The following is a 27891-nucleotide window of genomic DNA, read 5'->3' on the forward strand; positions in this document are numbered from 1 at the left end:
CTGCTATAGTTCCCAAATGTTTTTCATGACAAATAACATTTCAGGAATCTGTTGCTGAGGCCTGGGGGAAATCTGGGAAAGACAGAGGGATTTTTTTTCTGCCCCCTCCCCCCAAAAAAGAAGTGCAGGCAAAGGATTTGTTTGAGCAGCTCATCTTGGAAAGGCCATGTGATGCGGGAGAGTTCAACCATCATGGGGGTTGGGGGGGGGCGGTCTGAGGTCAGACAGACCTGGGTTCCCGTCCCGGCTGTGCCTCATGCCAGCTGCGTGACCTTGGGCAGCTCGCCCCACCTCTCGGAGCCCACACCTGGCCATGACTGCTAGGTCCTTCATTATCGTCTGTACTGTAGCATCTTGAAAAGTGAGTGCTAGTTGCTCAGTCACATCCGACTCTTTGTGACCCCATGGACTGTACCCCACCAGGCTCCTCAGTTCATGGGATTTCCCAGGCAAGAATACTGGAATGGGTTGCCTTTCCCTTATCCAGGGGATCTTCCCGACCCAGGGATCGAACCTTAGTCTCCTGCATTGCAGGCAGATTCTTTACCGTCTGAACCACCAGGGAAGCACTAGTCTTAGATTCTCCCGAATACCGCTGAGATGCTCCTGCCATCGAAGCACCTCCTGACCAGTGTGAAGTTCACTTCTGCACAGATAATCTTCCCAGGGTGTCACTGTTTTATTATTTTTTTTAATATACAGTTTACAAACAGACTTGCATATCCACCTGTGCACACTCATGTACACCACTGGCAGAGTGACTCTGCTCTTTTGCCTGGGTTTTTTCACTCAGTGGACTGGAGCTGGCTGGGACCTCACTTACGGTGCAGGAATCCAAGACCCCAGGAAGCGGCTGGGCACCACAGGAGGAGGTCACGTTCAAAAGAGACGCCAGATGCTGTTTCTGCTGCCTCCCTCCTGGAGGAAGCACAGGTCGGGGGGGTGGGGGTGGTCGCCAGGACCCATCCCTCCCCATCCTGCTGGAACATGCCAGCAGGGTCACCCTGTGGTCTCTGGGGCAATCACGGTCATTGTCACCGTCCAAGGGGAGGTCCCTGGAGGGCTCTCCACCCCAGAATCCAGCTCTGCGGCCTGTGCCGCCAGAGAGAATGAAAACAAGGGGACGCGGCCGAGCCCGCCAGAGTTTCAGCCGCCGCCCTCCACCCCCTCGGGCTTTCCAGTGCTGCGATGCCTGCGGCCTGACAGTTTTTTAACTCAACCCACCCACGCTGGGGAAAAAAAGCCAGTGGCATTTTTTTTCAGATCTTCCCCCAGCTCCCTATTTATAGCATGCTGACAGGCGAGGGATGGCTTCCAGCAATAATTAGGGAACCCACACCGGGGACCCAGGCCTCAGGTGGGCCCCGCGGCTGTCAGCTGGCTCTGGGGACTACCAGGACCCACTCACTGTCCCCAAAGAGATGGGATTCCCAGGTGCACGTGGCCGAGGGGGGCTGAAAGAAGCTTAGGGCTTCCCTGGTGACTCAGTGCTAAAGAATCCGCCTGCCAATGCAGGAGACACAGGTTTGATCCCTGGGTTGGGAAGATCCCACATGCCACGGAGCAACTAAGCCCGTGGGCCACATCTGTTGAGCCTGAGCTCCAGGGCCCGGGAGCTGCAACTACTGAAGCCCATGCACCCTAGAGCCTGCGCTCTGCAATAAGAGAAGCCACTCTCTTATTGAGAGTGAGTAGCCCCTGATCACCACATCTAGAGAAAAGCCTGTGCAGCAATGAAGACCCAGCAAAGCCAAAAATACTTATTTAAAAAAAGCAGGTTAGTCGAGCACTATGAGAGCAAAAGGGCCACAGGCCTCCCATGGGGGACACAACTCCTATTCGTTTTCCTTTCTTGCCCTGAAATATCACCGAGTTCTAACATTAGCCACGCATGGGCCTGGCAAGGTATGGGTTAACTAACAGTGATGGGGCTTGTACGGGGCTCCCCAGGGAAAGAAGGAGGTTCTGAGTGGGAATCCCTGGTGCAGACAGGCCTGGGTTCCAAGACCCGCTCTGCCCCTGCCTGGTGGTAGGGCCCGGGGCGGAGGTCTCACTGGGCCTCAGTTATCCCATCTGTACAATGGGAACAATCATCATACTTCATTCAGTTGCTGTTGAAGACCAAACAAATATTTGTTTTAGGTTTGGGGAGTCTGGGTCTCCTTGTGCCGAAGGCCACGTGACTCTGAAAAACTGCCCAGCTCAAAGTCTGCACTCTGTTTTGCCAAATCTTAGGACTGCTCTAGGAGTTTGTCCAGTGGCCTACGGGAGAGGGGAGGTGTCGGGGGAGTGTCATTTGTTGAACTGTGCCAGGTGGAGGGCCAGGGCCAGGTGTTGTTGTAAAGTTAACCAGGGAGGACATGGCCCCTGCAAAGGAGTGTCCTCAGAGTGCAAGTCCCTGGAATGAAGGTGACCCGCGGTGAGTGGGGCTTAGGTCGTCGGGCGGGAGTCAAAGCCCGGAAGGCTCCCTGGAGCTCCCTGGGCTTCACCCGCCTGGTTTAAAGGGAGCCCAGGTGGACTGGGAGAAGGCAATGGCACCCCACTCCAGTGCCCTTGCCTGGAAAATCACATGACAGAAGAGCCTGGTGGGCTGCAGTCCATGGGGGTCACTAAGAGTCGGACACGACTGAGCAACTTCACTTTCACTTTTCACTTTCATGCACTGGAGAAGGCAATGGCAACCCACTCCAGTGTTCTTGCCTGGAGAATCCCAGGGACGGGGGAGCCTGGTGGGCTGCCATCTATGGGGTCGCACAGAGTCGGACACGGCTGAAGCAACTTAGCAGCAGCAGCAGGTGGACTGAGAGCCATGGACAATATCCACCTGGCCTCAGCCTCCAGAACTACTGGAAAGCCGGACACAGTCCAAGACGGCAGCGGTGCGTGTTCAGGGAGACGGAGTTCTAAACCCACAGGGCTCACGCGCTCCTTGAGGGGAGGGAAAGGACCAGTTTGTGACTCCAAGTCCCGCTTTGGGCTTGAGAAGTCCCCGGGAAGGGGCTGGATTCTACAACTTGTGGACAGAGTTGTGCACACTGCTAATTTTTCTTCTTCTCGCATAACTAGATATAGGTTCCATTGTAGAGGCAAAGAAAAAAAAAAAACATTCTGACAAATTAAAATATCAACTGGGATGGTTTCCCGTTGCTAGGCAACCAGAGGCCGTTGCTACGGTGCACATCCTGTCCCCTAGTCCCCCGCCCCAGGACTTGAGTGTGGAATAACGGGGTACTACAGATGTTAAAGGTCTGGCTGCAGCAATACTTGATAGAGAAATTTGCAGCTCATTAATTCTTAATCTTGAACAAATACCCACCATGTTTGTGGTGTTTCCTGGCTTAGGGGGTGTTACCACGTGACTAACCCCCATTGCATTTTCCCCTTCTTCAGCTCCTAAGGGGCAAGGACTATCCACAGTTCCATTTAAAGCTGGGTTTGTGTGTGTGGGTATGTGTGTGTGCGTTTAGGAGGGTGGGCAAGGCTTGGCGAGAGAAAAGGGGCTTGCTCCAGGTCACAGAGCTAGGACACAGTGGAGCCAGGGTTCAAATTTAGGTCTACTGACCTCCAGACCTTGGAAGTTGCCAGGCAGACCCATGAACTCAGGGTCTAAATCAGAACCACTAGAACTCAGCTTCGAGAAGCTGGAAAATGGGAATCCATTTAGACGGACCATCTCTTTAAATACAATAACTGTGGGGAGGTGCGAAGCCTGGATCGGCTGACTCTGAACAGGTTCCTCCTCGAAGAAGCAAGGCTGGTTGGCTGCAGCCTGCCCAATCCCTGTCTCCCCGTGGCCTTCCCAGGTAAGCCGCATCACCTCGGCTCCCCACTTCTTACTAGGTAATTGCCTCTCTGAGCACCACAGGCAATGAGTGTTCCTTTTATAAATATCTTCAAAGCAGCATCCCCAGAATTCCCAGCAGAGAAAAGATGAACACAGATGCTCAGGGGACCCCTTCAGACTGCCTAGATCCTATATTAATTCTTCCTCCACTGCTGCTCAGTTGAGAGCTTGTTTTGGGGGGGAGGGGGAAGGTGTGCAACTGGCTGGGGCTTCTCTCTGCTTAAGTACTGAAGCTAGCACCCCTTTCTTTCAAAGTGAAGAACAGGTAGGGATTGGGATTCCCAAAGCCCCAAGGACAGGCCACCTCCCTGAGCTCCCTGGAAACCTCCTGAGGCAGCTGGTAACCACAGCCCACTCTGACACAGGCATATAAGATTCTGGCACGTGGTAAGTGATGCCCACGTGGGGTAACCCAGGCCTTAAGGTCTGCTTGGCAATACTTCTGTGGGTTGCAGAGACACAGTCCTGCATTTCTTTAAAGAACTCTGAATTCCCATGAAAAATTAAAGATGATTTAAAGTTTTTTTTTCCTTTCTTTTTTTCATCACTGCAAGTTGGCAGTCCACGTCTAGGATAAACCAACAAATTAAAAAATACATGGAAATGCCAGAATCAGGAATGGTGCTGTACTGGACAATGGGGGTATGTTCAACTTGGGGCTTCTTAGTGAATCCAAGAAACCAGGACGGAGTTAATTCAAAAGGGTGGCTCATGCTATAGGGAAGGAAAAAAAGAGCCTGCGCAAACTCATTTTCTACAAATGAACCCACAGAGATCATGCAGAGACTGTGGCAGGCAGACTGTACTATGAGGCACACCTATTTACTGCTTCTCCCTATAGGAAAATTATACTCCCTTCTAGAGCACAGGTGTGGTCGTGTGGTTTAGCCCTAGCCAATGACGTGCGAGCAGAAGTGATGTCATCTATTTTCAGGCAGAACTTTTAAGAGCCAGTGATGGATGCCACATTCTCTTTCCCTCAGCCCTGTGGTTGGTCATGTCCCTGGCAAGCTGCTCCACTAACGGGGGCCTCGGAGTGACAAAGGCAGGAAGCGTGAACACAGCCAATGTCAGTGGACATGTGGAGCACTCAGGGGAGAAAGCTGTTTTTCTGTTTAAAGCCACTGGAGTTTCGGGGGCTGTTTGTCACTGCAGCATAACCTAACCCATCCTGACAGACACAGAGGCAAACAATTTTTGAGGCAAGGACAAGAAAAACGAACCACTACGACTGAACAATGACTGCAGGACAGCCCCTCACTTGACATACTTAAGAGCAGGAGCCTTTGAGGCACGCTGGCCTGGCTCTGCTGCGTTTTGCCTGTGTGACCTTAAGCATGAGTGGCTCAACCTCCCTGGGTCTCTGTCCCCCACCGAAAGTTGTTTACTTGCTGGAGACTTTCCCAAATATACACGGGTCCTGGCAGGAGGACAAACTCTCTCAGGGAGGGATGAGCAATTTTTGCTTTGAAAGGAAATCACTTGATTAGGACATAATGACTAATAACAGTAATTGAGCAGAAACAGAAGAAGAGACTTATAGGAAAAGAGGCTATGCCCGTTCTGATCCCCCAGTACAAATCCTATCCACTGATTACTCAGGAATGAGCTCTGAAAATGAGGGTATACAATGGTGCCCTCCCAAGAAACAGAAGACATTAGTCTCAAGTGTTCTTGTCTGCTGTCTTGATTGTTAGCCTCGGTTACTGGCTATTGCCATGTTCCCCCAGGCTGAAGGAAAACAAGGTAAAGAGTGACCATTCCACCGGTCCATGACGCTTTCCTAAAGCCTCTGACCTTTACAGTCAGACCCCACAGGCCTGGGAACGTAGAACAGACAACTCTGGGCGTGGGACTGGATGGCTGCTGACAATCCTGTCCTCCTGTGCTCAAATTTTCAAAAATAAAGTAACAATTTTGTGCTGCAAACGGAAAGCATTACCTTTAAAATAAGAGAAAAATGAGGGCTTCCCTGGTGGCTCAGTGGTAAAGAATCCGCCTGCCAATGCAGGGGACTCGGGTTCCCTCCCTGGGTCGGGAAGATCCCCAAAACCGCAGAGCAACCAAGCCGGCTCACCACAAACGCTGAGCCCACGGGCCACAGCTACTGAGTCTGTGCCCTGGAGTCTGTGTTCCATAGCAAGAGGAGCCACTGCAGGGAGAAGCCCGCGCACCCAGTGATTAACAGAGAGAGGGGCCCCCGCTCGATGCAACTAGAGAAAAGCCCTTGCAGCAGCAAAGACCCAGTGCAGCCAGAAATAAATAAATAAAGAATCTTTTTCAAAAAAGAGAGCAACAATGAGGTGGTCCAGTGGCTAAAACTCTGCGATCCCAATACACGGGGCCTGGGTTCCATCCCAGGTCCGGGAACTACATCTGCCTGATGCAACTGAGAGTTCATGTGCCAAAACTAGGAGTTCTCACGCCACAGCTAAAGATCCCACATGAAACCACAAAAACCAAAGATCCTATGTGCTGCAACTAAGATCCAGCACAGTCAAATAAATAAATATTTTTAAAGGAGAAAAAAAAAGAACAAAGATGAGAAAATCAGCGACACTCTCTTGCTTGCCCATGCCAGATATCAATAATCAATTACAGAACTGATGATGAGCCCTGAGAATCCCCAACACAGTACCCCAGGCAGCCACTGCATCATTCAGAGTTAGTAGGTGGGCAAAGACCTATTTGGTACCCTGCTCTAGGTTATCTTTTATCAGAGTCATGGGATTACAGAGCTGAAGGGTACTAGGGAGGTTATCCTAGCTTTCAGCCTAGGGGAGGATGTATATATATATATAAAATGAAATGGGAGATGTACAGGACTCATACCATAAGCACATAAAGTGCAGATAAGCTGCATAAGGAGTATCAGTCCCCTCCCTTAATCCTCGTCGACACAGGACCAGGACAGTTTCCAACTCAGAGCTCAGGTTGACTGCAGAGTTCACGCTCTGGGGTAGCATCATAGAGATGCTCAGGGGCTTGAGTCTAAAGGCCGATGCTCGAGGCCGACCCCGTGTCCTCCCGGCTGTGTGAACCTGAACAGGCCATTTTATCTCCCTGAACCTCAGTTCCCCAAAACGTACGGTGGGATGACACCACCTGCCTCGTGGGAGGTCTGCGAGGAGCAGAAGCATCAAAGCACGTGTAGCCGCTGGGAGGGTGCCCGGCACGGGGCACTCGGGGAATACACAGGGTTTTCTGTAGCTCTCCCAGGAGCTGGGAGAGGCCAGGCCCAGGGGAGACGGCCCAGAGGAAAACACTCTCTCCGTCTATTTCCAGAGCCACCACCCGGGAGGGAGGCAGAAGCAGCACCTTGTCTCGTGGCTGCCATTGTCACAGCATCTAAAAGGTCCTATTTCCGCATTAGGAGGTGTTAATTAGTCACACATCTGGCTCTGATGCTCTAGACTTTGAGAGCGGGAAGGGAATCTCCAGGGTGTGAAGGCAGAGGAGAAAGCGGGAGGCTCCTGCTGTGAGAAGCGGCACACGGGTCCAGGTGACACAGGACGGCTGAGTGTCCGGAGGCCCTCGGATCTTTGTGGCGGGGCGGGCGGGGCCTGTCACAGACACACGTCGCATCGAGATGTGAGGCCAGCCCTTTGGCAAGTCGATGGATCTCTCCAGGACGCGGCTGTCACACCTCTAAAATGGGATGGATACGATGACGGCTACAATAACTGCTAACATTTATAGTGTTTGCTAAGAGACACTGTGCTTAAGTGCTCTGTCTGCATCAGCTCATTTCGTCTTTTTCTTTTTTTTTTTTTTTTAATTTTCACTTTATTTTACTTTATTTTTTGGCCTCTCCTCCATGGCATGTGGGGTCTTAGTTCTTCGACCAGGAATGCCCCCTTGTAAGCAAAGGGCAGAGTCTTAACCACTGGACCACCAGCGAAGTCCTAGATCATTTTACTCTTTTTCTCTTTCATTCTTTTTAAGTCTTTATTAAATTTCTTACAACATTGCTTCTGTTGTTTATGTTTTTTTTTCTCCTTAGCCAAGAGGCTTGTGGGATCCTAGCTCCTCCACGGGGGATTGAACCCACACCTCCTGCATTGGAAGGTGAAGTTTTAACCACTGGACCACCAGGGAAGTCCCAGCTCATTCAATCTTTACGTTAAATCTGCATATGTGTGTATGCACACATATATATATTTGTGTATATATATACACAAAATAATAATTAACGTTATCCCCATCTTACCTAAGAAGACCCTGAGGTTCAGAGACATTAAGGAGCTGGCCCCAGGCTGCAGCGCTGACAAGGGGCAGACACGGGGTCTAGAGTCAGGGCTGTGGGACCCCCAGTCCCGTGAGCACTGTGCGTGAGGTCCGGCGGGCCCGGCGGGCTCCCCTCTGAGCTCAGGACGCAGAGGTCATCGGCGTGACTGGTCCCTGCGGGACCCGGGTCAGGTTCAAGGTGCCGGCTGCCAGAACCAGCAGCACAAGCCGTGCTTAGGGCTGCCAGCGTCAGAGACACCTCATTCTATCTCCAGGGTCTCTGAGGGATGATTTTGTTTCTGAAAACCGATCGAGAACGGCTAAAAACAAAATGCCAGAGCTTCTGAAAACAAGGCAGGAGAGCTTCTGCAGAACCAGGGCTGGGAAGGGGGTGGGGAATCGGATTTCACCTTCTCTCCCTCCCTCTCAGGCTCCATCAGGAGGGCAGGGGTGGGTAGGGAACTGCGCCCCACCCTCCCCTCGCAGCAGGAATTGCATGCCAGCCAAGCCTGTGGTAAACACAGGAATCCAGCCGCCAAGCCCTCTGGCACATTCATTAATTAAACTCTATGGATTTGCTCTGTTCCCGGAAACCCCCACTCCTGTCAGTAATAATTGGAGGCCGACCAGGCTCAGGCTATAAGAACGGCGTGCGAGGTACTCAGCCACGACGGCGCACAGTAAGGAACTGGGGGGCCTGGGGTGCGGTCCTGGACTGGCCACGTCGTTTCCACCTCCGGGCCTCAGCTCCCCTTTCAGAACAAAGGGCTCTGAGTGGACGGAGCCGCTCTTCTGGCCTCTCAGGGCCGTTCAGGCCTGTCCCATCAATGCCTGGACAGCACTGATGGACACGTCCATGCACGGACCTTCCTCTCTGCCCAATAAAAATAGAGGAGGGGATGAATTCATGTTGACTCTACAAAGGCAGAGTCTTTTAATGGAAGCTAACGTATGCAATTCCGGGGCGGGGGGGCGGGGGCGGCGGGGGAAGGACTGAGCAGGTTTCCCAAAGTGTGTTATGTAAGATACCAATCCAGCAAAACCCTTTGTGAATTCCATACTCAACGCACGCCATCCAATTTAAAGGGATGCCTCTCATTTGAAGGGACGTTTCCCCAATTCCAGATTTAGCAAAGCGGACATCTGACCATGGGGTGTCCATTCCCTGCTGTGATGGTCTCTACCTCGAGTCAAAGAAGGACTCTACAGCTCTCCTCTCGACGGAGAGAGTTCAGACAGACAGGATGCCAAGGACCATCTCTGGAGGTTCCTAATGTATATTTGCATAATTAAAGGCTCTGAAAAGTCCTGCATTAGAAGCATTATTTAACCAAGCGATTCTTAAATGAATTGTCTCTGGTAATTTCTATGCATGGAACAGGGATCAACAAGTCAAGTGTGGCAAAAAGGAATTCTGGGAAACTCCCAGACTGGAAAAGTGAAGGCCAGAAGCCAGTTATGGGGGTCCCCAGTGTTGGCAAGGTGGGGATGGTCAACTGGACAAGCTAGGATCTAGCATCTAGGATCATCTAGGATCCCTTCCCTGGTCTGATTTTTGTGGAACACATTTATGTAATATCCAACCTTTGATTCATCTCTTTCATAAGAGGTACCATTCACATTCATCTCAAGCCCTCCCAGCAGCCTCTAGAAACATCCTGCTGTTGTTCAGTCACTAAGTCGAGTCTGACTCTTTGTGACCCCATGGACTGCAGCACCCCAGGCTCCTCTGTCCTCCACTATCTCCCGGAGTTTGCTCAAACTCATGTCCATTGAGTTGATGACGCTATCTAACCATTGCACCATCTCATCCTCTGCCGCCCCCTTCTCCTTTTGCCTGCAATCTTTCCCAGCATCAGGGTCTTTTCCAATGAGTCGGCTCTCTGCATCAAGTGGCCAGAGTATAAATGGCAACCCATTCCAGTATTCTTGCCTGGGAGATCCCATGGACAGAGGAGCTTGGCGGGCTACAGTCCATGGGGTTGCAAAGAGCTGGACGCGACTGAGCAGGCAGATACATCTTACAAACAAGGAAACCAAGGCTCCAGGAGGTATAGGCAGTTGCCCAGAAGCTAAATGGCTGGTCTCAGCTTTGATCCTCGGTCACCCTTACTCTGCAGCCGGCCTTATTTCTTATGCTCCTGACCTTGTGGTTTCCGGCCCTGGTGTCACCTTGGGATCACCTGGGGAGCTACGAAAGCTCCAGCTTCTGGGACAGCATCCCAGACCGATGGTGTCAGACTACGAGAGGAGATGGCCTGGGGAAGCTGCATTTTCTGAGAACCTCGGTTCTCTAACAATGGTTTGCAAATTGGGAGGCTGAGAGCTTTTTGCCCGGGGAAAGGAAGGTTTTTGGAAACAACCCAAATCCTGCTTGCAGATGATTTGTGTCTTGTTAAGTTGCATTGATTTAGAACAAGTAGGGCTGTCTAAGAGGGAGCAAGTGTGTCCTGTGTTTTCTTTTTTAAAGCCTGACTTAAATCAGTTCTGGGAATCATGCAAAGAGCATTCATAACCATGTCCCACACGATAGGAACAGCACCCCTCAGCAGCCCCGTCATCGGAACAGGGCCTCAGAGGCGTTCCTTGATGGCAGGCGCTGTGTGGAGCGAATTCACATACATCCTCGGTCATCCTCCAATCAACCTGTGAGGTGATGCCCGGTCACCCGCTTTCGGAGAGGAAGACTCAGAGGACCCAAGGCGCAAACAACCTGCCCACCCAGACTGGAGGTGGCAGAGTTGGGATCTGAACCTGAAACAAGTCTGCCCCATACCTGGGGCACCTCCAAAGGAAAAGGGGTGGCTCCACCCTGGCCTCAGAGGGCAGGGAGGAGAATGCGCCTCCCAGAACCCCGGGACCTCCCAAAGCCTGCGCCATGGAACAGACAAAACAGGACACAGGGTACACCCGGCAGGCGGCCGGGGCTGGAGGCAGCCCTCAGCGCGGATGGCTTGCCAGGGTGACATCAGCCTCAGCAGATGCGAACGGCTCCTGCACCTGACCCGCCACGCAACTCAGGGGCCTGGAGGGGCTTCACCCACCCACCCCACCCCAGAGCAGACCCGAATTGCCTGCCAGGCCCTGGAGGGAGAAAAGCTGAACCAAAGACCCAGACGACAGCTGCTCTCCTTGGAAGCAGGCCTGGGGACCAGGCACCTGCTGCGTGCAGGCTGACAAGGTCCCAGGTCCCCTCACATGCTGAGCACCTGTGTACCTGAGACCCCTATAAGGGCATCACGTGGGCTGCAGGCAGGCCCCTTGGACTTAGCTTTCTCGGGCTGGACGACATCCGGCTGGGACCAGGAAGCCAGACCCAGGACAGCACCCACCACCAGATTGCTGCGTGTTGCCAGCAAAGCACTAGGCCTCTTCGAATGTCCCCTCGCCTCTGATCGAGGGCAGCGGCTGGTACCACAGCGCCCGTTTTCCACTTTCCTTTATTAGCTTTAGAGAAATCTCTCTAAGCAAAATCACAGACGCCCAATACATTACAAAGATCGAGGAGCAACCAGGTCTGGGATGTGGTGGCTAAGGTGTAGGGAGGGGGCTGAAGCCCAGGAAGACCTCTCTCTCCTGCTGGTTCCTCCACTCCCATGAAGATCTCTAGCAGAATACAGTCTGGAAGCTCCTCTGCCTTCCATATTCGCAGATCTGGGATGCTAAGTGTCTTGGTTTCCCCAGGAGGGACGGGTGTGGGGGGCAGCAGGGAGAGGAGTTTTCAGCCCAGAGGGTGGGTCTCTGGTGCCCCAGGGCCAGGGAGGTGCCTGGGCCCTGAGTGCAGGCTCAGGTGCTGGGGCGTTCTGTGACCTCACCTGGACGCTTGGATCTTTCACCCCAACCTTTCAGAGTCTCCTCCACCCCCAAGGGACAGTCATTCCGCCTTTATGGACCCTTTTCAATGTGTTTAAGTTTTCATAGTATGAGGACAACTCTCTTTTTGCACTTCTTTTTCTACATCTACCCAACAGCTAAACAGGTTATGCAGCTATGGTTACAAGTGAAACTGGCATAAGAGGTGTGGGACCAAACCCAATGGATCTCTATTCATTCATTCATTCAAGAAGCATTATTGAAGTGCCAGGTAAGGAGGACCTATTGGAAGGGGCATGGAGGAATTTTTGAGGGGGAGTGAGAATGTTCTAGAACTTGACAGAGTTGTGGGTTACATGGGTGTCTGCATTTGTCAAAACGCGTCAAGAGGTACGCTTAAGATATGTGCATTCTGCCGTATGGAAATCATCCCTCAAAATATTTATGGTATTTTACACGTCTTTTACAACATGTTGGTGTTCGGTTGCTAAGTCGTGTCCCTATGGACCTCTCCCCTGTCCGGCACTGTCTCCCGGAGTTTGCTCAGATTCACATCCATTGAGTTGATGATGCACTCTAACCATTTCACCCTCTGCATTTTATAATACAGCAATGAATATAATAATGTTAGTATCTGTAATAAGAACTTCTTAGAGCCAACTACATACCAGGTAGTGTCTGAGGTGCTTTACATGTGTCAGCGGACGGATTCTTCACAACAGCCCTAGGAAGTGCTATTATTATCCCCATTTTAGAGACAAGGAAACCGAGGCACAGAGTAACTTGCCTGCACACCGCTAGTGGATTTCCAAACTGGGGTTCCAACAGACATGTCTGGCTCCAGAGTCTGCCTTTTGTCACTAACTAGCTCTTTCTGACTCTCAGCAAAACTAAGCAAGGCCCCTGTCCTCACGGCACTTCAGTTCTTGGGGGAGACACTTAATATAACAACTCGGTGGCTCAGTTCACAGGACGAAAAGTGCACAGAAGTATCAGGGAGAAGCCCCTGTCTCGTCGTGCAAGGGCCTCGGCCTCCAAGTGAGTGCCTCCCTTCTGACTTAAACCTTTGAGCAATCACGACGGTGAAGTCAAGTCAGGTCTGTGAATGCACCCAGCACTGTGCCGGGCAAACAGCTGGTCCTTAATACAGGTTGGCTGAATCAGTGAGCGGACGATGGTAGTCCCAACTAGCTGCTGAGGAGGCTTCAGGAGCCTGCCTCTGGCAATACATCCTGTTGGTTCACCAAGGGCTCGGGATTCACTCTCCGGAAGGCTGCCTGACCCCAGCCCCACTCCGTCGCATAAACAAAGATCTGTGAGTGCAGCGCGGCACTGAGAACCTTGGGGTCCAAGGAGACATCTGATGGGGCTGGGCGTAGTGACGCAGGGTATCAATTGATGAAGTAAGACCAGAGCTGGACTTCTCCTCGGCTGGCCAAGACAACAGCTGACCTCAAGTTCTTACAGACATGACTGCAACAGGCCCCGGGACTTCTGCGGTCCCCAGAGAGAATGCCTTGAATGTGGAACTCCCATTTACAACCTGGAGCCTCTCCAGACCACTTTCCGAGCAAGCAAGCACAGCTCCTCTGGGCCCGAGTCACCCACCCGACTAATCAGCTGGTGGGCACCAAGGAGCTTAGAGTCTATTTGTGCATGTATCCATTGATTCATTCATCCCTCCATCAGACATTTACTGAGCGCCACAGATGTGCCGGGCGTTCTGCTGGACTCTGAGCATGTGAAAGAATAAACACACCCCAGTGTGACTTTGCCAACAAAGGTCCGTCCAGTCAAAGCCATGGTTTTCCCAGTAGTCATGTGTGGATGTGAGAGTTGGACCATAAAGAAAGCTGAGCACTGAAGAATTGATGGCTTTTGAACTGTGGTGTTGGAGAAGACTCTTGAGAGTCCCCTGGACTGCAAGGAGATCCAACCAGTCCATCCTGAAGGAAATTAGTCCTGAATATTCACTGGAAGGACTGATGCTGAAGCTGAAACTCCAATACTTTGTCCACCTGACGCGAAGAACTGACTCATTGGAAAAGACCCTGCCGCTGGGAAAGATTGAAGGTGGGAGGAGAAGGGGATGACAGAGGGTGAGATGGTTGGATGGTGTCACTGACTCAATGGACATGAGTTGAGTAGGTTCCAGGAGTTGGTGATGGACAGGGAGGCCTGGCGTGCTACAGTTCACGGGGTCGCAGAGAGTCAGACACGACTGAGCGACTGAATTGAACTAAACTGATGGCTTTGTGGTCTAGCAAGGCAGCTAGAAAGGATTTGGAAGAAGCCGCAAAGGCACATCTATGATCAGAGCAATATTAACAATTCATGCAGCCACTCATTCGTTCCTCCAACCACAAGATGTTCGCTGGAGCAAATACACAGCACATGTTCAGTGTATGACGTACTTCTGTGCACTTCTCGTCCTGTGAGCGGAGCTGCCAAGATGCTTTAAGTCTCTCCCCTCAGAACAGAAGTGCCATGCAGACAGGGTTCTCTTTGAGGACTAGGACCACCTCTGACTTGTTCTCTGATGAATCTCTAGGGCCTCTGACTGCTTGGCACATAGTAGGTGCTCAATACACATCTGCAGACCGAGCAAATCGCTTTGAGAAACTGTTTCTCCAAGGATGGTACTTATGTGACCGTCCCCACCCAGAGCTCTTGAAACACAGGTAGATTCTGGGGCTCACCCAAGACGCAGAAGACCTCCTCCTGGGACTCTGCTTACTAAACCAGTATCCAAGGGGCCCCCCAAAGTTTGAGCTCTGTCCTCACACATTAGCCCCCTTTGCACTCAAGGACTGTGTGTGTGCTCAGTTGCTCAGTTGTGTCTGACTCTTTGTGATCCCACGGACTGTAGCCCGCCAGGCTTCTCTGTCCTTGGGGATTCTTGAGGCAAGAATACTGGAATGGGTTGCCATGCCCTCCTCTAGGGGATCTTCCCAACCCAGGTCTCCTGCATTGCAGGAGGATTCTTTACCACCTGAGTCACCACTGCTCTAAGAGGTCAAGGCCCTTGGCCAAGGTCCCACCTAGAGGAAGTGGCAGCACTAGGACTGGAACCCAGACCTGCCTGACGTTGCCACCTTGTGCGGCTTTCGCCACTCTTCTGCTTCGGGAGGCCAGACATCACTGAAGCTCACAGTTCAGCTCAGAAACCTGCAAGGATTATGCTTCCACCGGCTGCACCAAGCTGGTGAAAATCCACGGGGCTCCACATTATATGAAAAGATTAGGAAACTCAATAAGCAGAGCTCTGACAGCCTCTGTGTTTTTTTGTTTGTTTTTTTTGTTTTTCCTAGTTCCTCCCCCCAAAGGGCTTGCATTTATGCATGAGAAAAAGAAAAATGTACCCAACGTGGGATATGAAGAATCTCTGACTGTTCTGCCCTCAGCCACATTTCAGAACACCCCTTCCCTACCTCGGAGCTGTCTCTTCCTTCCTAATGAGCTGTGGTTGTGAGTGACCCCAGTATGCTTTCATCACCAGGAAGCAACTCGGCCGTGGAGGCAGGGAGGGCTTGGGGTGGGGGGTGTCCCTCGAGGAGGGTGAGCAGGCCAAGTGGACAAGAAGGAGTCTGGGAGCCGCCAGGCCCACCTGCTGGGCTCCATCCTTCTCCTGACCCCCAGAACACCTGCAGGGGGAGGACCTTCCTGAAAACAGCGCTTAAACTTTCCAAACCCCCGACGGAGCCCCTGGCTCCATCCCTGCAGGAAGAGGAACGGCTGGTGCACAGATGGGAAGGAGGGGAGGTTCTGCAGAGCCCGGAGCAGGCCCGCGTGGTTGGAGAGGGAGGCCAGGGAGAGTGAAGCCACTGCAATTACTGACCAAGGCGGCCAAGGGGTCACTGTGGGCCGAGCTGCCTCCTGAGCGGTTTACGCTCGTCACCGTAAGGAACTCCCACCTGGAAGGTAGGGGCTGTGAACTCCCTTCTAGCAGATGAGGAGACCGAGGCTTTCTCAAAGTCTGGCTGAGAGTCTCACACCAGCAGATGGAAGAGACGGGATTTGAATCCAGGCAGACTCCACGGGCGAGGCCCAAGAAGGTCACACCGGAGCCTCCATGGACAGAGAGGGAAACTGAGGCCCACCGTCAGGCTGCAGAGAGATGGCTGGTTCGAGGTTGTATAGCTGGGATCTATGTACTTTGGTCACTTTTCCAAAAACATCCCCGAGGTGTGAACGACATCGTTACCTTTGGAGCCTCACACAGCTGACTGCAGAGTTTTGCAAAGAGCAGGAGCTCAATAAATGTCTGCTGCTCCACTGTGAAGGATACCAGGGATTTCTGAGGACTGTATCATATCCTTAATCGCCCCAACTCTGGATTTAGAAATCCCGAGCTCCTGGGTCTGTCACTGGCCTGCCGTGACTTTGCGTAGCTTTCTTTCCCTCTCTGGGCCTCGGCTTCCCCAGCTGTAACATGAAAGGAGGGCACTGGAATAACCGAGACATTCTGGCAACCGAGGCTCGGGAGCTTCTCCAGGAAGAGAAACTCCACATCAGCGGCCCTGACCCTTTTGCTCCCAAAGCGCATGTGATTTGTTTTACGGACAACAAAACTCGGTTTTCCGTCATCCGGCAGGGTGGCTACCTTGGTGCAATCTTCAAACCCAGAACCATGGGTTCCAGAACCTTCCAGGCACTTCCTGCCAAGAGGTCTGTAGGCAAAGGGGTGGGGGAGAGGAGGTGGCAGCCGCCTCTGCATGGCCCCCACATCCCCCCTTCACCCTCCCCAGAGCAGAGGGCAATTACCAAGAAGAACAGAATGGACTGCTAACTACTAATTGAGGAATTACAGACGTTAAATTATAGTTGTGCCCGGGGAAGGGCCGTTTCTAGAAATCAGGCTGGTGAGTGACGGGAGCGTGGGCTGCTGGATAATTCCTGGCTTTGGCAGGAAGCAAACATTTGGATGTAGAGCCTGAAGACACAGGATTGGAAATCCAACAGACCGTGAAAGGTATCTTCGATTGCTAGGAAATGTGCGCCCCCCGCCCCCACACGTACCAAGTGACGGGTGGTAACTGGAAGGTCCATAAAGCGCTGACTGTCTGCGGAGCCAGGGCACCCGACAAGCACCTCATGTCGCCCTGACAACTCCAGCAGCAGACATCGTCCGCTCCATTTCGTAGCTGAAGGAAAATGCTTCATCAGTGTGGAAAGACTTGCCCGAAAAGACACCAGGCATCAAAGGTTATTTTACCTAGAAGTCAGTAAATTCCTAAGTCCTGCTACTGAGGTCCTGGCTTCACTCGGAGTGTGCTGGTTAAGGCCATGTGCTTACCCAGGGCCCGGCAGGGACCCCAGCTCACAGCTCGTGACGCTCACCATCCGCATCAGCGGTTCTCAACCACGGGCGACTCTGCCTCCAACGGACACTTGGCAAAGTCTGGAAGGACTAGTTCAAGACCACAGATGCTGCTCAACATCCCAGAAAGCAAAGGACAGCTCCCCCCACCCACCAAAGGAGGATCCAGCCCTGAGCGTCAGCGTCGCTGTGGGGGGCCGCCCGGGTCAGCACCGGGGTGTCTCCTAACAGAGGCACTCAGGTCCCGCTGTCCACTGAGGGATGAGAAAAGAGGCTTTGGCCGCCCAGGCTGTGAGCGAGGTCAGGTCCTCCCTCTGGGTCTCGGTTTTATCCTTTGTGAACTGGGGGTATCAAAAAATCACACGATTCTGCAGGGCCGTGACAAGGCATTTGCTTTGCTCAGTGGCTGGCATAGGCTAGGTGCCCAAGATGTGTCCCTCCTGTGCCTTCACAGCCCCACCTGGGAAACGGAAGGGTACAGCCCCTGCCTTGGTGTGACCCTAAAGCTTCTTCCCTCTGACGCCGCTACACAGAAGTCCCATTCTCCCAGATGGACTTGATACAAGATTCACACACAGCCCGGAGAGATAGCGGCTGCAGACGGAGCCAGGAGTGGATTTTGTGTAAGCAAGAAATAAACACTTCAGGGGGGTGGAAGTTGGGGGGGTGGATAAACGGGGTGAAAAGGTACAACCTTCCAGTTATGAGATGAATAAACCCTGGGGACATAACGTACAGCATGGTGATGATATGAAACGATCCTGGGCTGTGTGTGTGAAAGTCCCTGAGACAGCAGATCTTAGACGTCCTCGTCACAAGGGAAAAACTGTGTTAACTCTGTGAGGCTTGCTGTTCAGTCACTAGGTCGTGTCCGACTCTTCTGAGACCCCATGGGCTGTAGCCCGCCAGACTCCTCTGTCCAGGGGATTTCCCAGGCAAGAATACGGGGATCTTCTCGACTCAGGGATCGAACCTGCGTCTCCTGTATTGGGAGGCGGATTCTTTACCATCTGAGCCACCAGGGAAGGGTGTTAACTAAACTCATTGTGGTGATCAATTCGCAGTTTATACACATGCAAATCATCATGTTAAGCTCTAATACAGAGATGTCTTATATGTCAATTACATCTCGGTAAAACTGGGGGGGAAAAACAATACTTGAAAAAAATTCAGATTGAAAAAAAAGAAAAGAAAAATTTTGTGTTGAGAGTTGAGGGACCTCCCTGGTGGTACAGCGGTTAATTTGCCACACTTCTAATTCAGGGGGAGCGGGTTCAAACCCTGGTTGGATAACTAAGATCCCACATGCTCCACGGCCAGAAAAAAGGAAAAAAAAAAAGAGTTGGGAACTACTGTATAGCACGGGGAACTATATTCAACAACTTGCAATAACCTATATAGAAAAGAACCTTAAAAAGAATATACATACATATATACACATATAAAGCTGAGTCACTTTGTTGTACACCAGAAACTAACACAATATTGTAAATCAACTATACTTCAATAGAAATTAATTTTTAAAAAGAGTTTAGAGTTGTCAGTCTGTTAGTGCAATATAGCATACCCTAATCTGACTATTTTATCAAGGTTACAAGGAGAATAATAGCAGCTAAGATTTATTATGCACTTTTAGGTTCCAGGCACTATGCTAAGAACTTCACAGGGAAACTGAATATGATAAAAGGAAAGTCTCCTGTCCAAGGCCCCACGGCTAATTAGCAGTGAGGCTGGGATTCAAACTGGGATTTGTCCAAAGGAGCCAAGCTTTTTTTTTTTTTTTTTTTTAATGTAGATAATTTCTAAAGTCTTTATTGAATTGGCTACCATATTGCTTCTGCTTTGCGTCTTGGTTTTTTGGCCCCAAGGATGTGAGATCTTAGCCCCTCAACCAGGAATCAAACCCGCACCTCCTGTGTCTTAAAGCAAAGTTTTAACCACTGGACCGCAGGGAAAGTCTCAGAAGCCAAGTTTTTATCTGGACTGACCTAATTCTACCTGCATCTCTAGACTTTTTTGTCCCTCAATCAAGAAAGGACAGACAAGGATGCCAGATCTATGTTTAAAAAAGCAAAAGTAAAAACCCACACACTTGGCAGTTTTTTGAACTCTTGGTGATGATTTATGTTTCGGGAGCTGCCTTTCAAGGGAGCAGGACAGTTGGTGGGGGCGCGCTCCTCTGGCCTAGAAATCAATTGTAGGAGGGAAAACCTGCTCTTGTACACCTCGCTCTCAAATCCATGCGGAGGGTTCGCTGCTGTTTATGACCCAGCCTTTATGATGAAAGTTTGATGAGTTAAACGGAGTGATGAGCACTCAGCATCCAAGAAATGGACTCCCTTCCATGCCAGGGGAATCATGCCAACTCCTCCAAGGATGTGTTGCTTAGAAGCCCCTGGGACCCTGAGCCCAGACTGGCTAAGCAGCCTCCCTTACGTGCAAGAACCCCCGAGACAAGAAAAGTATCTGTTGGGAACTCCGAGGGCTACCGAGTCACAGATCTCGGATGGGTCCCTCAAGTTCTTCCCACCTCAACTCACTCATCTGCAAGATGAGGACTAAATAATACTCCCTGGCCACCCTGGACTGTCTGTCATGGTAAGTATGAATGAGAAGGAATGTGTACTGGTTATCTGTTGCTGCATGACAAATAACCCCAAAACTTAGTGGCTGAAACAACTAACATTGCCTCTCCCAGTTTCTGGGAGCCAGGGGTCCAAAGGCACTTGGCCCAGTGGCTCTGGCTCAACCTGCCTCAGAAGGGTGGAGTCAAGCTCCTGGCCAGAGATGTAGTCTCCTCTGCAGGTTGGAGAAAACAGAAATACATGCTGTGAATACAGAAAAGCGATAGGGACTTCTTAAGCTGGTCCAGTGGTTAACAATCCACCTTCCAATGCAGGGAACAAGGGTTCAATACCTGGACAGGAAACTAAGATAACACACGACAACAAGCAACTAAGCCCACACATCACAGTGAAGCCTGAGCGCAGGCAAAAAAAAAATAAAAAATAGCATCACCTAAAAAAAAAATATATATATATATATATATATACACCCTACAGACTGCAGCACACCAGGCTCCACCATCCTCCACTATTTCCCAGAGTTTGTTCAAATTCATGTCCACTGAGTCGGTCATGCTATCTAACCCTCTCATCCTCTGTCACCCCCTTCTCCTTTTGCCTTCATCTTTCCCAGCATCAGGGTCTTTAACAATGAGTTGCATCAGGTGGCCAAAGTATTGGAGTTTCAGCTTCAGCATCAGTCCTTTCAGTGAATATTCAGGGTTAATTTCCTTTAGGATTGACTGGTTTGATCTCCTTGCTGTCCAAAGGACTCCCAAGAGTCTTCTCTAGCACCACAATATGAAATCATCAATTCTCTGGCGCTCAAGCCTTCTTGACGGTCCAACTCCCACATCTGTACATGACTACTGGAGAAAATATAGCTTTGACTAGACAGACCTTAGTCGACACACTGATGTCTCTGCTTTTTAATTCACTGTCTAGGTTTGTCATAACTTTCCTTCCAAGGAGCAAGTGTCTTTTCATTTCATGGCTGCAGTCAACTGAACGTGCTTTGCCAACTATTAAACACTAAATAAACGATGACGAGGCCAGGAAACGTTGACTGAGACCCTGCTACTCGCCTCTAACGGTGCCAAGTACTGCGTGTGCCTTATGTCAGTATACGCCCCAGCGTATCTGTGGAGTCAGATGACATCACAGGCCCCGTTCCACGGAAGAGAAAACAGAGGCGGGAAGAGACTAAGTCACCTCCCCAAAGTCCCACAGCAAAGTGAGAGGCAGAATCAGGATTCAAACCTGCAGCTCCGGGAACCTGCAGCTCACTGTCTTCACCCACAGTGGTGCAGACACAACAATGAACGTCTCAGGAAGTCAGTTCTGTGTCAGCTGCCAAACACAGCCATTACTAGGCATTAATGATATAAACTTATAATTAAACAAATCCTAATAAAAGCAAAGGTAAGGAGTAGTCAAACCTCAACACTTCCTAATCACTACATTTTACTACCATCTATGGTCTGGAGATCATGTCTATCCATTGAAATCTGTTCGGTGAACATACTGTACCCTCGGCACCCCTCCATTCTCTGCACTTTCACTTTCCGTGGTTTCAGTTACCCATGGTCCACCTGGGCCCAAAAACAATAAATGGAAAGTTCCAGAAAAAACCAATTCACAAGTTTTAAATTGTGCGCCTTCCTGAGTAGTGTGATGAAATCTCACACCGTCCCTCGTTTGCGCCTGACACCCATCCACGACCATCGACATGGCTCCGTGATCCGGGATAGCCCAAAGTGCACGACCTTCCTCCTGACGTGTGGTCAGGTCAACGGAAGCCGCACGGTCTGAGGCACTGCCTCCGTCATCCTGAATATTGCATCTTATCATGGAGGCATCTGATCATCCCACATCGTTACCAGAAGGAGAGGTGAGTACAGTACAGTGAGATGTATGAGAGACAGAGACCACATTCACACAGCTGTTATCACACTGGGTTACTGTCACTATGTTCTATTTTGTTGTTAGCTATTGTTACTCTCTTACAATGCTTAATTTACAAATTAAAATTTATCATAGGTACACATATGCATAGGAAAAGCAAAGTATACACTGACTGGATATATTCATTGAATATACTGGATATATTCTTTGAGTATATCCTGGACATTCATTGGAAGGACTGATGCTGAAGCTGAAGCTCCAAGACTTTGGCTATGTGATGTGAAGAGCTGACTGTTTGGAAAAGACCCTGATGCTGGGAAAGACTGAGGGCAGGAGGAGAAGGGGCGACAGGGGATAGGATGGTTGGATGGCATCAGTGACTCAATGGGCATGAGTTTGAGCAAACTCTGGGAGACAGTGAAGGACAGGGAAGCCTGGCGAGCTGCAGTCCATGGCGTCGCAAAGAGTCAGACACGACTTAGCGATTAAACAACTATCCATGGTTTTAGGCATCTACTGGGGGTTTGGAACGCAGCCCCCTGGACATACAGAAGACTGCTGTGTATAATGGTGGTGTACTGCACATCTTTTCCCAGCTCCGTGTACAAGGACGGCTATTTGGTACCTGCAGTGGGCCCTGGTGGGAGTTACACCACGGGGATAGGCAAACGCTACGTACAAATCGGGGCTTTTCCCCCAGAGACTCGGCTAACATTAAATATTCACCAGTGGCTCACTGTAGCTGACCCAATATGTCCTTCCTGTTCGCAAGGCGTGATCTCAGTGACTCCTTGCCAGAGACCCCATTCTTTCTGAAATCCAAAAATACACCATTCCCTGTGATATGCAGCGATCCAGATTTCCTTCCTGAAATTTCCAACTTCCTGATGAGGAGAGCCAGAGGCGCTTTGTCTGAACAAAACATCTGAGAACTGAAAACGCTGAAAGAGGGAAAGTGAGAGGAACAGAGGGGCCCGCAGGTTGCAGAGACCCAAAAGGGGCTTTTTTAACCTTACCCACCCTTCAGAAATCTGGACAAAGACGTGCCCACCCAGGGCCGCCCTCACAGAATCCTTCCTGGTCGCCCCAGATGGGGAGCGACCCGAGGGTGCAGACAGAGGGGTGGATACACACAAGAGCCTGTGCGCGGCCACGTGCGACCCGGGCCTTAACAAAGGTCTCTACTGGAGACGAACAAAACCAGCACATTTTCTTTAAGGACAGAAAGAGACAGAAGGTGGGAGATGCTGCTTGAGAACGGGAGGAGAAAAGACAGAAAGGAAAAGCATTCAAACGCCAAGAGTGGTTTCCATGGACGTTAAAAATCACAAGTGGATTTTGTCTTTATTCAGGCTTTCTGTACTCTCCACGGATGGTGAGCGCATCTGCTTTTTTTAGGGGAGGGAGGGAGCGAAGGACTCAACCTAATTTCACACAAGCAGAGCCCCGTGGGGGCGGCCACGCCTCGGGCCTGCCCTGCTCTCCAGGCCTCGCCCAGAGGCACCGACTCTGGGCCCAGCCTTTGCCCACCACCCCCCGACTCGACTGGACCGTGAAGAGACCATTGTTCTCTGGGGTGACATCATTCTGCTGCCAGCAGGGTGAAGAGCGACCTGGAATTGGGTGCGGCCAGCCCGGGAGCAGGTGGCCCATCCTGCCTAACCATCCACAGCGGAGCTGAGGTGCGGTCACTGCGAGCTGGGCTCAGGGTTGCGGGCTGGGGGTGGGGGGGAGTCACTGAAGTCCAGCACCCCAGCTCCGCGCCCCAAGGGGTGGCCCGAGACCAGGCCACCTGTCAGGGCTCTGGACCAGCGGTGGCAGGCAGCATCGGCGCAGACACTAGGAGGCGCAGGGGGTTTGTGACCGCTGGACCCTACTCCCCTGAAGCCCAGGTCTCTGGAAGAAATGTGACAACCTGCGCCCGGCTCACAGTAGGCGCGTGGTAATCGGCGAAACGACTGTTACTCTGCTCTCCTCACCGCTCTCGTACTCCGCACCCTGCCGTCCAAAAAGTTCACGCTGTCCTCACCGCGGCCCCCAGGCCCTGCATGCCCTGACCCCCCACCCCCCATCTTCTACCTTCACCACACAGGCCTCCCTGCTGTTCCTCAAACACGCTGAGCACAGACCTGCCTCGGGGCCTTTGCACTTGCTTTTCCTGCCACTGGGATGTTCTTCCTCCAAACCCTTTGAAGGCTCATTCCCTTCGCCTCTCCATGCCTCCAATCTCTCATCCGTGGAATATGGGGCTACCCCACGTGTCCTTCAAGGGGGGAGCTGTGCAGATTCGATGAGACCAACTCCAAGCCAGAAAGAGGGGCCTGCCATGCTTCCCCTGCTCGGGGCACTGCGAGGATACCCCAGATACACAGTCCCCCAAACCAAGAGAACCACCATCCAGCAGTGGTTCTCAGCTGGGGGAGGGCGGCGGTTTTGCCCCCAGAGACACTTGGCAATGTCTGGGGACAGTTTTGGTTGTCATGCTTGGGACTGCTGTGGCATGTAGTGGGCAGAGGCCAGGGATGATCTTTCACACATACATAGGACAGCCTCTCTGCACCCCAAAGAGTGATCAGGCTCAAGGTATCAACGGTGCTGAGACTGGGAAGCTGACACATGGCAAGAGTTCAGGGTTGGAGGCAAGCCCTTCATCTTTGAAGATGGTTCCTAAATTTTCAAACCTACACAGCGTATCAGAAAGCGGAGACACCATTTTGCCAACAAATGTCCATACAGTCAAAGCTATGGTGTTGCCAGCAGTCATGTACAGATGTGAGAGTTGGACCATAAAGAAGGCTGAGTGATAAAGAACTGATGCTTTCAAACTGTGGTGCTGGAGAAGACTCTTGAAAGTCTACTGGACAGCAAAGAGATCAAACCAGTCAATCCTAAAGGAAACCAAGTCTGACTATTCTTTGGAAGGACTGATGCTGAAGCTGAAGCTCCAAGACTTTGGCCACCTGATGCAAAGAACCAACTCACTGGAAAAGACCCTGATGTTGGGAAAGATTGAGGGCAGGAGGAGAAGGGGGTGGCAGAGGATGAGATGGTTAGATGGCATTAATATCACTGACTCAATGGACATAAGTTTGAGCAAACTCTGGGAGATAGTGGAGGACAGGAAAGCCTGGGGAGCTGCAGTCCATGGGGTCGCAGAGAGCTGGACATGACTTAATTTACACTCACGTGTTTTCTGCTCTGTCCCCTTGAAGGCGACTCTGTAAAGGCCAGAGCTCTGTCTTGTTTTATTCACAGCTGTTTCCCCAGTGTCAGAACCCTAGTAGGTGCTTGATAAATACTGGTGGGATGAAAACATGAGTGAGCGAATGATAGGGTACAAATACACACCTCACACTTGCGAAGGCCTGGCACTGGGGACATGCCCACGAAAGGTCAGCCAGGTTCTTACTCTCCTTTGCGAGGGGCGCCAGTCTGGCCATCTGGGCAGGAGGGACTCACATCACGGCTCCGGCAATGCATCTCCCCGTGAGAGCAATGACGTGAAGCGCACACTCATTAAGCCCCTCCTGTATGCCAGGTGCTTAACAGGTACCAGTCCCACTGAACCGCCCGCCAGACAAGTCCCAGGTGAACCCCTGCTTTACGGATAATGATGCTGAGACTGCAAGAGGTGGCTTAACTTGCCCAAGATCACTCGGCCAGCGCGTGGAAGAGCTCAGCCTCGATCCCAATTCTGTCCCGTTCCTAAGCCCTGTCTGCCGAACGCCCTTCGCCCTGGAGAATCCACCCCACCTCCCGGCTTCCCACTCTGACTCCGGCTGTAGGCCTCGGGGGCGCTGCCGCTGCGCCTGGGTTCTGGAGCCTTCTGCCTGGACCCCGCTCGTCGTCCACCTCTCTGGCAGGGCTTGTTCTCAGGCTCGCCCTGGGCTGCGGCACAGACGAGCCTCTTCCTGCCTTTGTCACTCAGAGACAATGCGATTATTTCCCCTCTTCCCCCCTTTTATTCGGCAGACGCCCAGGCAGGCCATTAGCAGATTATTTCAAGGCTGCCTTTGGAAAAGCGTTTCGGGGCACGCCTTTCAGGGTTGCTTTCTGCCTGCCAGAGATTCTTCTACTGGGCTCTGAGTAAATAGAAGCCTGAGGCAGGACTTGGGAACAGAACGGATTATTTAGATAAATCACGTACCAGTTTGAGTCCAAAGACTGAAATCCCGCCCCCTTCCCAGCCCCAGCTCAGGCTCCTGCAGGTGTCTCCTAACTCTTAATTGTCTGCGGCTTTGAAAAGTTTCCTCCCGTAAAACAAACACGCGAAGTCCCCAGGGGAGAGAGGTGCGTGTGGATCTCCCAGTTCACTGGGAATCTTTGAAGGAATGGTTTGAGAGGAAAGGTTTCGGTGGTCACGTACTGGGTGACAGGGCCACGTACTGGGTGACAGGGCCACGTACTGAGTGCTAAGCAGGGCTACCATGGGCATCATGTGTCTCCGCGGCACGTCACTGCCCTTAAGCTGCTGCAATGGGAAATGTAAAGGATGAGGACATCCCCATTTCACAGATGAGGAAACTGAGGCACGGAGAAGGGAACAGTGTACCCGAGGCTGCACAGCTGGGAAGGAGCAGAGCCAGAAGTCAAAGACAGGAGTCTCTTCTGCAAAAGAGCCTGCGTCTCCACCCCAACTCTGCCCTCATCCCCGAGAGGCAGGACACCGGGGCACCTGAGAGAAAGCACTATGTGCCCGGGCCCGCGGTGGATACCCATGTCAACCTGATGACCCCCAGTTCTCCCTGGCTGACAGAGGAGGAAACCAGGGCTTGAGAACGAGTCAGGGCCTCTTTGCCAGGATGTGGCTGGGTTTGATTCAAGCTCTCAACCCCAGCACCAGCTGGTAGATGCTGAACGTTAAATGGGAAGGAACCAGGTTAATTCAACCCAGATTTACCGAGCATGCATCAGCGCTGATGGAGGCAGCAGTGAACAGACGAGGCAAAGGCCTTGCCAGGCCCCTCTTCATTCATTCATTCATTCATTCACCAAGCTGGGGAGCAGGGCGATGGGGCCTGAGGGACTCCGGCCAATGCCCAGGGCCAAACAGCGGGGAACTGAATGTTACCAAAGCCCCAGGCCCTTAACTGAATTGCCAGAGAGGGAACAAGAGTGACAGAGAAGAGGGACACAGAGACAGACACTCATACAGAGATAGAGGGGTAGAAAGAATGACCGAGAGGCCGTCACCCGTCCCAGAGCTTGGGTTGGGGGAATCTGTCTTCTAAGTTCAGGCCCCACTGATTCATCTCCAGCCGCAAAGCAGCACAGACCCAGGAGGGAAGGAGATGTCACCTTCACGAGGCATATGTTAGCAGCTGACTGCTCTGGTTGCTGCGTGACCCCGGGAGAATCACCATACCTCTCTGGGCCAGCTGAGGGGACGCCTGCAACCTCGAACGCACAGAGGGCTGGCTCAGAGCCTGGTGCACCCCACAGCTCCATCAACCCTGGGTCTGAAATGACAACCGGGGCTTATCACAAGGCTGAACCCAGGGGAGGAGGCGGCTCAGTACTTCATCCATCTTTGGTCTCCTGTGAACTGGGTCACATAGCAGGAGACCCTCTCTCTTTGAGGGCCTGTGATAAGGGCTTCCCTGAAGCTATCGAGAAGGTCTGGAGAAATCTTTTTTATAGAAGCTTGGTTGGAAAGAGCCCTGAATGGGGTTCAAAGCTGGGGCTTCCGGCATTTGCTCTGCTACTCACTCCCTGTGCTACCCCAGGCAGCTGTCTTTCCCTCTCTGGGCTCAGCCCCACCTCTTCAAATCATTAGCAAGGTCCTTGAGGAAAAAAAAACAAACCTGGGTGCAGGTTGAGTTCTCAATCATTAGATGTCATTCCACCCTGATCCCCAAGCCCCATCAAGCTTGCCAGAGTGGGAGCTGCTGGAATCTCAGGACCCAGATTACCCTCCTCCGGCCCGTGCTGGCCCATTCACTGCCAGCGGTACTGGTCAGCGGGCAGTCCTGCCTGCCACCTCGGGTAATCAGATGAGACCTCGCGGTTTTGCTCGGCTCGAAGACCACAAAAGCCACAACTCCACACGCGCATGATGTGGACGCTCGGCCACCCACGGAGGGTGTTTGAGGAGACAGAGCAGGTGCCAACTAAGCCTCCCTAAAAATAGGAAGCACTTGTATCGGGTTGGAGTGTCAAACACTTACGGATAAATCACCAGCAAACCCAGCCCCGTACACAGAGACGCTGAACGTGGT

The 27891-nt window shown here is 51.8% G+C and overlaps 1 protein-coding gene across 4 annotated transcripts in view; it reads right to left on the reverse strand.

Annotated features, from left to right (window-relative positions):
- The window catches only part of KIAA1671 (KIAA1671 ortholog), a 173916-nt gene that overhangs the window by 31794 nt on the left and 114231 nt on the right, over positions 1 to 27891 (reverse strand). The gene's annotated exons all lie outside the window — the stretch shown is intronic.

The sequence above is a fragment of the Muntiacus reevesi genome, chromosome 13 (assembly GCF_963930625.1).
Source record: "Muntiacus reevesi chromosome 13, mMunRee1.1, whole genome shotgun sequence".
NCBI lineage: Eukaryota > Metazoa > Chordata > Mammalia > Artiodactyla > Cervidae > Muntiacus > Muntiacus reevesi.